The 12,055-nt window shown below is 36.6% G+C and overlaps 1 long non-coding RNA gene across 3 annotated transcripts in view; it reads right to left on the bottom strand.

Annotated features, from left to right (window-relative positions):
- The window catches only part of LOC130428438 (uncharacterized), a 96,907-nt gene that overhangs the window by 12,667 nt on the left and 72,185 nt on the right, over positions 1-12,055 (bottom strand). For 2 of the 3 annotated variants that reach the window (XR_008907471.1, XR_008907468.1), the window contains exon 4: positions 3,971-4,146. This is a non-coding gene — a long non-coding RNA (uncharacterized LOC130428438). Of the gene's footprint in view, positions 1-2,567; positions 2,952-3,970; positions 4,147-12,055 lie in introns of those variants that run through there. The other variant, XR_008907480.1, reaches the window with a different exon arrangement.

Genomic DNA, 12,055 nt, shown 5'->3' on the forward strand with positions numbered 1-12,055 from the left:
TTATTTATTATTATAATTGTTAAGTTATGTTAAATAAATTATATTTTCAACAAATATAAGTTAGCCTTTTAAATGTAATAGAATTTTAGACACCGACCGCAGTTAAACAGATAACATAAATTATCAATTACTAATTATAACAGAAAATAATAAAAATTAGAGAAGGAAACTCATTTAATCTGTTCACTGAAAGAAAATTGAAAACACACATACAATGCTGATCGCGACTCAAACCATGTCATAAACTTAATCTCAGTTTAATCTCAACATTTTGATTTGGACCTTTAAAACATGTGTCAGTGATAATCCATTCAGGCTGGTATATTTGCTTCAAATGAGACGATGCTTGAATTAATAGTCACATTAATTACTGTTCATGCAGACATAAACACACTCGTGTCTGTTTCTCCTGTGGCAGACAGCAAATGGTGGCTAACGGGATTAATATGACATTAAATCAACTCAGACACTCGACATTTAATAACACAAAACAGCTTGACGAAATCATAGGATTATTCCATGGGATTATAACAGTGCCCCCCACCAAGACAGACCTGAGAGCAGATAGGGACTCCAGATTACCTAATCTACTTACATCTACAAAGCATATTTAAGTCAATATACATTTTTGAATTACACTGATAAGGCTTATTCAGCGATCATAATCTTATTTGAAACCATATTGTTTGGTCTGTTGGGCATGAGGGATAACAGATGTCAGGGTTAGTCTCCTGTAAACATTATTTGTCCTGCAATAGTTTTCTTAGGCGCATCAGGGCAAATAAACAGAAACCGAAAGAAAGCAGATCTTCACATTTGTGTTTGTGAACTGAATTCAGAAATTGAATTATTATGAGGGCATTTTGAGTATTTCAGGAATTTCAGTGAAATAGAATTAGAGAATTAGAGAAATAGTGCATGCATGTTAACATCCATGAAGACTGAAGCCTTTATGGTGATAATCAAACTTTAGAAATTTTGTATAATGTATTATTTTATTAATTTAGGATTAGTATTATTTTTATTATATTATGACTACGCTGTGAATACAGACATTTTTTGTGTTTGGTTTGATATCCACACAGAGCAGGTACTTCATTTATTTAAAAACTCTTAATCTCTCATACTAGCAGGTCTAATGTCATGTCTTTATTCAGAAAATGAATCCCACTAATAATAGATTAACCCAAATGCTGGTTAGGGACTCTCAGCAGTGAAAACTTGGCAGTGTCAGGTACAGAAATGCTGTAGCAGCCCAGTGAGAGAATGTGTGTAAACAAGCTGGGAGATGGTCTGCTCTTTGAGACACAGCCACGTACAAACAAGAGCCCAAATGTAAACCAGACAAAAACAGTGAAACCCAGACCCCACCTGATCCTTTTCCAAATAAATGAGCGCAAGTAAAGCAAGTCAGCGTTTACTTGGCATTTCAAATGAAATTTTAGTCATTCAGGACCCTCAAATAAATATCACATGATATTTAAGGGGTTCAGTTTTTACGGTACAGTAGTCTTAACAATTATCGTATTGACCTCACCACACGGCAGCTTTATACGCATGCTGGCATATGTTGGATTTAAGTGTACTAAAGCAGACAGTAAGCAATAAAAATGACCCTGTAGCAATTAGATTGCTGAAATTAGCCTGGAGAAATATTAGACATTTTTTGAGATTAAACAACTGGTTTATGATATAGACAAGTTTATGATTCTTACGATATTGTACAGTCACGTGGGATTCAACCAAACAGACATACACAGAAGTATTCAAATGCATATACATTTTGTGTAAAATCATTGACCTAGTTATTGTTTTTATATTTAATATCAAATTAACATGCAAAAACCACTTGAAATAAAAATGATAAAAACAATTTCATGACAAACAATTTCTCTAAATTGCATTAACCAAATCATCTATTCAGGTCACAGTTTTCTTAAGGGACATCATCTATGTGTGAATGTGTGAAACTTGGTTAAAACAATCTTTTGACAAGATATAAAAAACATTTACCTACAATCATCACACTTGGAAACCTGTGAGCAAAAGGATTGTGTGGGATTATTACAATCCTATATAGTTTTGGTGTGTGTGTTTATAAACGGTTACAGAGGGACAAGTCATAAAGAGATGTACATTAAAAGTTCTCTAAACTAAAAAATATTCTAAAATAATTGTGGTAATTAAATAAAAATACAATAAATACAATTTGAACGTTAATATACTGAAACCTAAAATACATTGCTATTATTACATATAATTATTCTGGAATTTCATAAATATAACATATTTGTTATATTAGCGTTTATCATTATTATAATTATATATTTTATAGAATACTTTATTATATAAGTGTTATTATTATAATCATTATAATTATAACTATTAATATCATCACCTTTATCAGCTTTAATGGCTTTAATAATAAGACTATAAACTAGCCATACACAAAAGAGTTTAAAATGTAAACACTACACATCATTTTTTCTATTAATAACTATTGTATGGAATTTACACAAAATAAACAGTATAACAATATTCTTACTGTTTTATGGCTAATTCTTTGCTTAAATGACAATCGGTGAGAAGGGTTTCTCTATGACGCTTTATATATTACTGTCACCATAGGTCTGTGTATATGAGAGATTCAGTGAACCCGCTCATCTCCTACATGACATTAGCTCGGCTCATGTTGGGGTCAAAGTTCAATAGTAGGGGCCAAGAGCCTCACCCCTTGCCGCTCCTGTCCCCTAGCCCTTCTCTAATTGCACAATTGGATTAGCTGAGATCCTTCCCCCAATAAGAGAGCCCCCCAGATTTAATATGGCGGTGGAATCCGGTATATAAGATAATTAAGATAGAAAACTCATGACTGCAGGCTTGTGACATCCAATTCTACTGACATGTGTATGCGTGTGTTTGTATCCTCAGCACTGAGACTTCCAGCACACCTGAACACACAGTTTAAGACAGGAAAATTAGTCAGTTGAATACCCTTTTCACTGCAGGAAGAGCCAAGATAACTTTACGAATCTCTTCCAATTAACTTCATCAAAATGACTGTAGAGTGTAATGACAACTTTCCCCTAATTGTATCTTGAAAATACAGTTGCAGTGCTCCAAGAAACGTGGTGACAGAACAGCCATAAAATCAACGGTTAGAAGACAGCCAAACTGTAAAGAGGCTCACTTCAGAATCCAGTGAGAAAGAGATTTTTTGAAACATGCTGAAGTCATTGACAGCATGTAAATGAATGTCAAAACTGGGGTAATAACCGATATCTAGCATAGACGTGATCAGATACACACAAGCATCATGTTGTACAGTATGTTGTAAAAGCAGAAGTTAGGTCTACGTTGAATTCAGAGCTTAATTTATGATTTTTTGTTAATATTGGTTTATTAAACAATTGTAACATCAATGTAACAAAATGAACAAATCACTTAATTTCAGAAAATTATATTCAAAGAATAAATGTATGTATTTATTTTTTACAGTACAAAGAATGTAGATGGCGATGATGTTTTTTTCCCTCTTAGACCTATATGTGGAGGGACTGGTAACAGGTTAGACCTACCAATTTACCCATCATTTTGTGACTGTGAGTGATTGCTTGTGTTTATAATACTGTTATTTTTCCCGGTAATAATCTGCCATAATATAAACACTTAATCGTCATCAATCATGAATGACGTACATCACACACAAACACATGAATTAAAACAAATAAAAAGGTATCCAAAAGCCTAACACCACAACAAAAATACAACTAATAACTGAGATCATCGTAAATAAAATAAAAAATGGTGTTCAGTATGACTAAATGTGAAAATATGTATTTTGTAGATTAAAAAAAATGTCTATTTTGAATGTACTAACACTTTGGATAAAAGCATCTGCCTAATCCATACATGTAAATGTACTGGACTCTTCTCTACCACTACGATCAGTAAATATATTTATACACACCTCTATCCTGTGCATATTGAGAACTCCATGATGCTGGTGCTTCCATCTGCATCACTGCTCCACTGTCCCTTCATTCTCTCTGAGACCATTTCTTTTCGTCTCTCTTTTCCTGCTTCTCTCTCTCTCCCCTTCCTTTCAGTTTCTATTTCTTTTCTAGAGACAATGTCTCAGAAGCGCTGCTCCATCACACACAGCCGTTGAATTCCGGAGATAGAGAGACGTAAAAAGAGACAGAAAGAGCAAAAGTCAGAAAATCACTACACTTTAAAGACAGTTATTAGACTACTTGTTTCTTTCACCCTTCTTTCAATAATAATCCCAATAATACTGAAACAAATATTGAATCTTATTTCAACAAACTTCAAGACCAGAACTAATACGTTTTTTATTACTTTTACTATTCTTATTTAATTATTGGTGTTTAATCTTTATCTTTCTGGAAAGTCGACTGTACTCAGTTATATGCGTGTATGACTGGGAATGCTTTATGAAACTCGCTCGCCCTGCGCTTCACGAGCTGCATGGTTAAGATGCAGGAGCGCCACCTGCTGGTAAGAAAAAGACAGGGAGAAATAATAAGTAAAGGCAGGAAAAAAGGGTGAAGAATCCCAGTAAAGTAGACTGAAACAAAATAAACTTTACTGTGATTGCATTAAAGGATATCCACCGCTGGAAGAACACAGAAAACTTATCTAGAGCCCATCAGGCTGTTCATTCATATTTCTCACCCACCCCCCTCTCTGTTCCAGCTGTGGTTAGTATAGAGGGATGTAAATAATCATCTGTGTGTCTCACCCCCATTTCCTACAGAGGATCTCCTGCCCTCTAATAACAACTTAATCAGCGTGATTACACATTCATCACCGTGTGTGTGTGCACGTGTGAGTAAGCTGTGTGTGTATGTGTGTTTTAGTTGGGAAATGAAATATTTGGGTCCAGGTCCTACGACCTGCGAGAGGACAGCAAGTCACCCGGCAGCTGTGTAAACACCCGGACCGTTCCGTGGACAGGTACGAGAACGACTCCAAACCTGATACAGCCCAAAACCATTAGGGTGCTCTTGAAAATAATGAATGGGGAGAAATATTAAAAACATGGATGATTTTTATTATTGAAAATGGGACTGTAATGGTGTTGCCATGGCTAATGGGGGGGGGGGGGTGGATGTTTGGCGTGCTACTGAAAATGAAAGGATCAGTGACGTCAGAATGTTTAAGTGTTTTCATGTTGAGAACAGAGCAAGAATGAATCGGTCCATTTAAATGTGAGAACTTTCTGTGCAAGTTGCCCCCATACATGAATGCCTTATAAAAACTGAAAGTACTTAGATATTGCTTACTGTGTTACACAGATGATAGACATAGTAGCCATATAATAATACAAAACAATAAGCAAATACCCCCAAAATGTGATAAATGTTTGAAATATGAAACACATCCGAATCTTTGAAAAGAAAATTCAAACAGAAGTTCTCAGACAGATGGAGAAAAACTAAAAATCCAAATGCAAATACCCATTTATAAAGGTAGACATTTAAGTAATAACACAAGTAATAAATGCTTTTTATAAAGAATTACAAATACTTTCCATGTCTAATGTCCATGTCGAACAACCATCATGGACAGGTGTGCAACATACCTTACAAACCAGCAACAAAACCGGGCTAAAAGAAAATGACCTCAGCTATGCAAGGTCACCACTTGATGTCTAACGTTAAATCTGTTACCAATATTAAAATGTCTGTCGTATTACATTAATCTGACTGAATTAATGACAAACAATATGTGTGTCCCAAAGACACTGGTGTTTGTAACTTGTAGTAAAAACATTATAATTCATATCAAGGAGTCAAATGTTTACTGCAGTCAGCGGCAAAATGATACCTTAAACAACTTAAAAGTTCTCTATATTTTCATCATATGCTCAAAAATAAAAACTGAAATGTGACATAATTAGCCAAGAAGTGAAAATCGTTTCGAATTCCCATGACGCATACTTAACCGCAAGAAAAAAACATTAGCACCTACCTTATAATTTATGCCACTTGAAAAAGGTTACACTGACAACAAACTGAAAACTTTTAAAACAATTCGCTGCATAATAATTATGCTAAATACTTATGCAAACGTTCTTCGAGGCTATGTGTGCACAGCATCACACCTTTGATAAATATATTAGAGGCCTTTCTCCATATGCAAAAGTGAGAGATATGCAGAAAGGGACGTGGGCACGATACAGTCTACAAAGTATAAGATTCAATTAGTGCAACTTACTGAAAAAATTACTGTACCCATCACGGGTAAAAACTTCAAACTTCTAAACTTCAAAGTGCTTCACAAACACCTTTGTCTTAGCAACTGTAGCAATACAGCTTGGAAGCCTTTGCTTATTGGAAAAGCTCAAACCCAATGCCTAGATGTTTATCTTAACATTTATTCAAAACAACTTCAGTTCAATCACATTTGCTCCAACGCAAGGAAGCAAAAATCAAGAATGATTGACTTTTGCTTGTCTTCTGCTTGCTTTTTGCTTACTATCACTTCCTGCGGCATAGATCTGTGTGCTCTAATCATCCTTTATTGAAGCCTCTCTCCCTCTGCAGCCTTTTCAAACCCTCGTCAGCAGTAATGGCCACATATTGTTTCTGTGAGTGTGAATTGATTTATATCAGCAGTAAAGCATCCCCAGACATGCAGAAAGGGTCATTGGAACCCAATAGCAATTATATGTGTTAGTCTGAACAGAGAAGGCCGGGGAAGAAGTTGGATCAATACCACCAGCAAAGGTCAGGAAGATCCAGGCAACAAGGAACAACAAGGAAAACACTGTGTGTGTATAGTTTATTTGTAGAAGACCTGAGAAGCAACTTAGATGACTTAATGATATCGGGGTAGTTTAAAGTAATGAAGATTCTGTTAGCATTCACTCACCCTCTTTTCATTTCAAAACAGTATGACTTACTTTCTGCCACAGAACACAAAAGAATATATTTTGAAGAATGTTGTTAGCTGGACCCCACTCACTTGCATTGGTTTTGTGTCCAAACAATAGAAGTGAATGGGGGCCGGTGTTGTGCGGTTGCCAACTTTCTTCAAAATGTCTTCTTTTGTGTTCTGCAGAGGAAAGAAAGTCAAAGGTTTGAAATGACAAGAGGGTGAGTTTAATTTCATCTACGTTTCTATATGAGTTCATACATTTGTTGAGTAAAAGTTAGATGAGACTGTATTAAGTAGTGCCTTAACCATTTTCTTAACGTTATGGACTGTTTAAAATAACGTTTTCTGTTCTTTTCCTCTGCCTTTAATTACATCCCTCTCTCCGTTTCTCTCCCTTCCTCCATTAATATGCTGATCTCATTATGACCTACATTACCCGGATTAGCGGATTCTGTAGGAAACTGGAAACCAGCAGCAAACAATGTTTCCCTCCACAGTTCCCATTACCCAAGAATTCAGACTTTTTTCCTTGCCGTACACACACATCTCAAGTTCTTTCATTCTCTAAATCCAGTTCAAACCAGACCCAGGTCTTTCTCTGACTCTGTACGTGTGCGTGCACGAGTCTCTAAGGAGGGTTTGAATCCATATTAATTTCCTCTCTGGCAGTTATGTATTTTTGTATGAACTGTGGGGTTTCACGTCTAATCTGTCAGTAATTCAGTAACGTGTAAACTAATTATGCCACACATATTTATGTAATTGGTTCGGGGGTCTGAAAAAATCTATTTGTTGGTAGAGAATGCAGTAAAGAGAATGGAGTTATTATAATCATATGTCACACGCTGATTATGTTATGAAAGTAAAAAGTGGATGTCAGCCACAGGTCAATACACAGCGCCCCTGGCTCCATAAAAACCCACAACGGCCTGTTCAATAATCGTAAGAGCACACACACATTATTCACTTGCTTATACACACCCAAACAGAGAGATCATCACAGTCTCTCTGGGGTCTGGATTGTATCGATATTACTTCACATAAAAAGCAATTCTGAAAAGTTTGATCTAGTGTTTAGGCTTAGCAAGGCTCATGACAACAGTAAAAATGATTCAAACTGCAGAAAAACACAAACACGAGTCTTGAGTTAGTGTGGAACATTATCCGCAACATGATCAATAAGCAGCAATAGCCAATCAGGGACTAAAGATGCTTTAGAAAAGAGTGACCCAGAGAGAATATTGTGGGAGGAAAGAAGGTTGTGAAGTAAAAGTGTCAGGACAGTTTCTATAAACCTGGTCATTGAAAGAAACAAGTTAGGTGACATTTTTAAAGATTGCAATATGCATTTATGTGATTACAATGCAGCTGCAAACAATAATTTATTGTGCATGTGATGCTCTTAATTTGTTTAAAATTCTCAAATCAAGAGTAAAACATTTTACCTTGTGTAAATGTTAGATTTGTCTGCACATTTAGTTTGTGTTGTTATCATAAAACTCAAAGGCAATATATCAGTACATGCACATACTGTAAAATCCTGAAGCACCCATCACCAGAAACATGACATCACGATTTCATGGTTTGTTAAAACAACTACATCAATCTGTGTATGCATGCATCAGCATTTCTGATTGCTAACAAGAAGCCAAAAAAAGAATAAGCAGATTTACATTTACATTTTAGTCAGATAAACCATGCCCCTGAAAATATAGTCAGAAACACGTTAGACAGCCTTACTGTATAAAACAGAAAACTGAACATTATTATAAAGTATATTCGTTGTAATTATCCGTTTAGTTGTTGGTTTAATCAGAAAGTCATTACATCATCTATTTGCCCGAACATTGAACACTTTAATGTGATTGAAAGGTTTGAACTATTTGCTCAGTTGGTGTGTACAGGAATGCTGGACTCAATGTATGCAGAAGACTGCATTACAGTCCTCAGCATCCTTCGCTGCTCTGGCAACAATTACAGCTGTCAACAGTTATGATTGATAACCTTTGTTTACAGTGTTTAAAGAGGGGGCCGATTTCAAAACATCGTTTCCCTGAGCACATAAATAACCGGGACTTAAATTGACCCCTCATTCGCAGCAAGGCATTATACGCCTGCCCCGAAAATGTTCGACAATCAAACAACAATAACAGTTTCCATCTTCAGCATGAAATTATGTCCATTTGAAATCCCCAGTCATACATCTTGAGCTGACAGCTCCCAGCCGTCTGTAACGAATGCAGACGTAAATACAGGACTGAGATTTACACTGTATTCTCATCTTGAAGCCTGCGGTGATTGCTAATGTCTAGATTTCCATCTAGATGTTGCAGACAGTGATTGCTAGTGTCTGACTCTGTATTACACAGTTTGTGATAGGACTGTGTGCTGACAGTGAGAGTTACGTAACACACTACGTCGTTTTCATTATAAGAGTCATACGGACGAAGAATATTTTTATTAAAATCACATTTATTATGCAAATTAAAAGGTTGTATTCTGTTTCATTTTGACGTACTGGGAAAAAAGCATAGCCGAAAAAGTTTGAATAAAATGTGTGGACAAAAAATAAAGACTAGGGTAGTCCGGTTGGCTGCCTGTAGATCCCGTGGCTCATGTAGCCACCAGCAGAGTGGATGAAAGTCAATATGGGCTCATATGGCATACTGGAGGCACAGAGACTGGAGTCTTACAGACTGACAATCTCCGCTTCATCGGAAAATCACTGGCTCCAGATATGGATCTGAAGCCGCCGGTGGGAACACCTCATAACAAACACATCCTCCATCCCTTTCTCTGTTTCTTTTCTACAGTATAGCCTACACCTCTTTCTCCAATTTTTGCTTCTGTTTTTATGGATCACACTGTCTCAGTACTAATGTGTCTTTTCATTAATTATGGATGCAATTTTGTGCCCTTGCCCATCCCTTATTTATTCAAAAGGAGAACCCAAAGTCTGAACATGAGTAAGAGAGAGGTCTCATTATTCACACAGGCCTGACGTTCAGTAAATACGTACAGCCCATCTGCCTTGAGAAAGCACTTCTAATGAATTCACCTGTCCTGAGAGCAGAGTAGTGGCCATGGTCTAATCCAACAGGCTCAACATAAATGACAATCCAAATCCATTCAGATCCTTTGAATGAGAAAGGATACCGGAGGAACACGCTGGGAAAGTGTGCATTAGGTTTGCAGGGCATCCAAAAGAAGCTTCCTCCCGCACGCACACACACAGTGAACTTGCACTCTGTCTTCCCCTTTCCCTTTCTGTCTAAAGCCCTCCCCTGTTAAACAAATTGCTGGTACAGGGATGTGTAGTCTGGGTTAGCTGATCACGCTTTGATGTGAGCAAGTCAGTAAGAGGTCATCTGTCTCTGAAAGCACTTCTGAGGACTCCAGTGAGATAATACACTTGACATGGCCACAAGACGACAGACGGACACAAATAAAACACAATGAAACTGGTCTGTCGTGCTGTAGTGTGAAATGTACAATATTATAAGATCATTGCTTTTGTAAAGTGTGAATTTAAAGGTCAAGTTTATGAAATTTTACCGGCGGTGGTGAGGTTGGGAATTGCAACAAACAACTCACTCCACCGCTCACCCCTTCCTTTCAAAGCACTACGGTGACTGACACTAAACTAAGATGTTTTCATATTTTTGCTTCTTTGCTAAAGGAGATTACTTATTTACAAAAAACGCTCTGTAGAAACAACATGACGAACATTACGACCTGCGGTGTATGTAGATAAAAATAGCTCATTCTCAGGTTATAAAACATAACGTTTCATTATGAAAGGTCTTTTAAACCTCTTAAGACATAGTTATGTATATTATATTCGATTTCTGTCAATATATCCTCAAAAAAATGTCTCAGTGGACCATTAATAAAAACTAAGAAGATTAAGAAGAACCATTGTTCAATAAATCATTTCCCCTACCTCAAAATATGTGTCACAATTGCCGTGAGTAATCTTGCCTACGTAATATGATTTGGAAGGAAATATCCATATAATCCTTGCTGAAAGAACAAGCATGTGAATAAACATGCTGGTCAAGGATGGTTTTTGTTATTCATTGCTGGATCAGGGCAGCTCTTGCTGATGCACCACTATATTTATCGTTGGTAAAGTTTTTTTTTTTTTCATTAGCAGTATTTCTTTTTAATGAATGTCTGAGTTTCTTTACTTACGCATAATAAAAATACATTAAAAAGTGAATGTTGAACTGCTGTACACCTCGAGACAACAAACTATAAGATCAAAATTACCATTAAATCAGTACCTCTTTAATCTACAGCTCCCTCTAACCATTTCGCTTAAAAAGGCAAAAACGTATATCGGGAAGCATTTATCAAACACGCACACACATCCCATCTCCTATTCTACACACACGAAACACCTTCATGTCACACCCGCCTGATGTCGTGGCTCATGCTGTGCCTGCTAGTCTGACTCACACACATACACTCGCTGGGCCTCGCACCATTTCAGCAGGCAGCAACAGGAAGGTAGAAGAGGGATTTTAGTGATTCATTAATTCCCCCTAATTATTCTCCATGACATCCATTTCTGACATTTCCGCTTAGTGTTCCCACTTGCTGACCTTAAACGTGAACCCCGCACTAACAGTGCTCTACTGATCAACCTAGTAAGGGTTGAACATTAATGGGGTAGTTGACACCAAAAAAAATCTTTCTCATTTATTCATCCTTGCGTTTCAAAACCTGCATATGACTCTTTCTCTTCTCAAAAGAAGATATTTTGAGAAATGTCATAGTGGTTTTGTGTCCATACAATGGAAGTGGATGTTTGGTTACCAGCGTTCTTTAAAATATCTTCTTTCGTGTTCTGAAGAAGAACGTCATGCAGGTTTGGAATGACATGATAAGGAGAAAGAGATGCGATTTTTTTATTTTTGGGTGAGCTATCCCTTTCAAAAGCTTTTTGGGGCGAATTCATTAAATATTGGCATCACTCCTGCATGCATGTTGAATGGCCTGTTCACTTAGCATCTGCAATTTAGTTGACTGAGCTACGAAGGCATTATGGCGTATAAAAAGGATGTCACTAATTTACGACAAGATGTATTTGTGAATACATTTCTAGTTCTCGCAGAGTTTCCCACTTTGTTATATTCCTTAAGTA

This window comes from Triplophysa dalaica, chromosome 1, assembly GCF_015846415.1.
Source record: "Triplophysa dalaica isolate WHDGS20190420 chromosome 1, ASM1584641v1, whole genome shotgun sequence".
Taxonomy (NCBI): domain Eukaryota; kingdom Metazoa; phylum Chordata; class Actinopteri; order Cypriniformes; family Nemacheilidae; genus Triplophysa; species Triplophysa dalaica.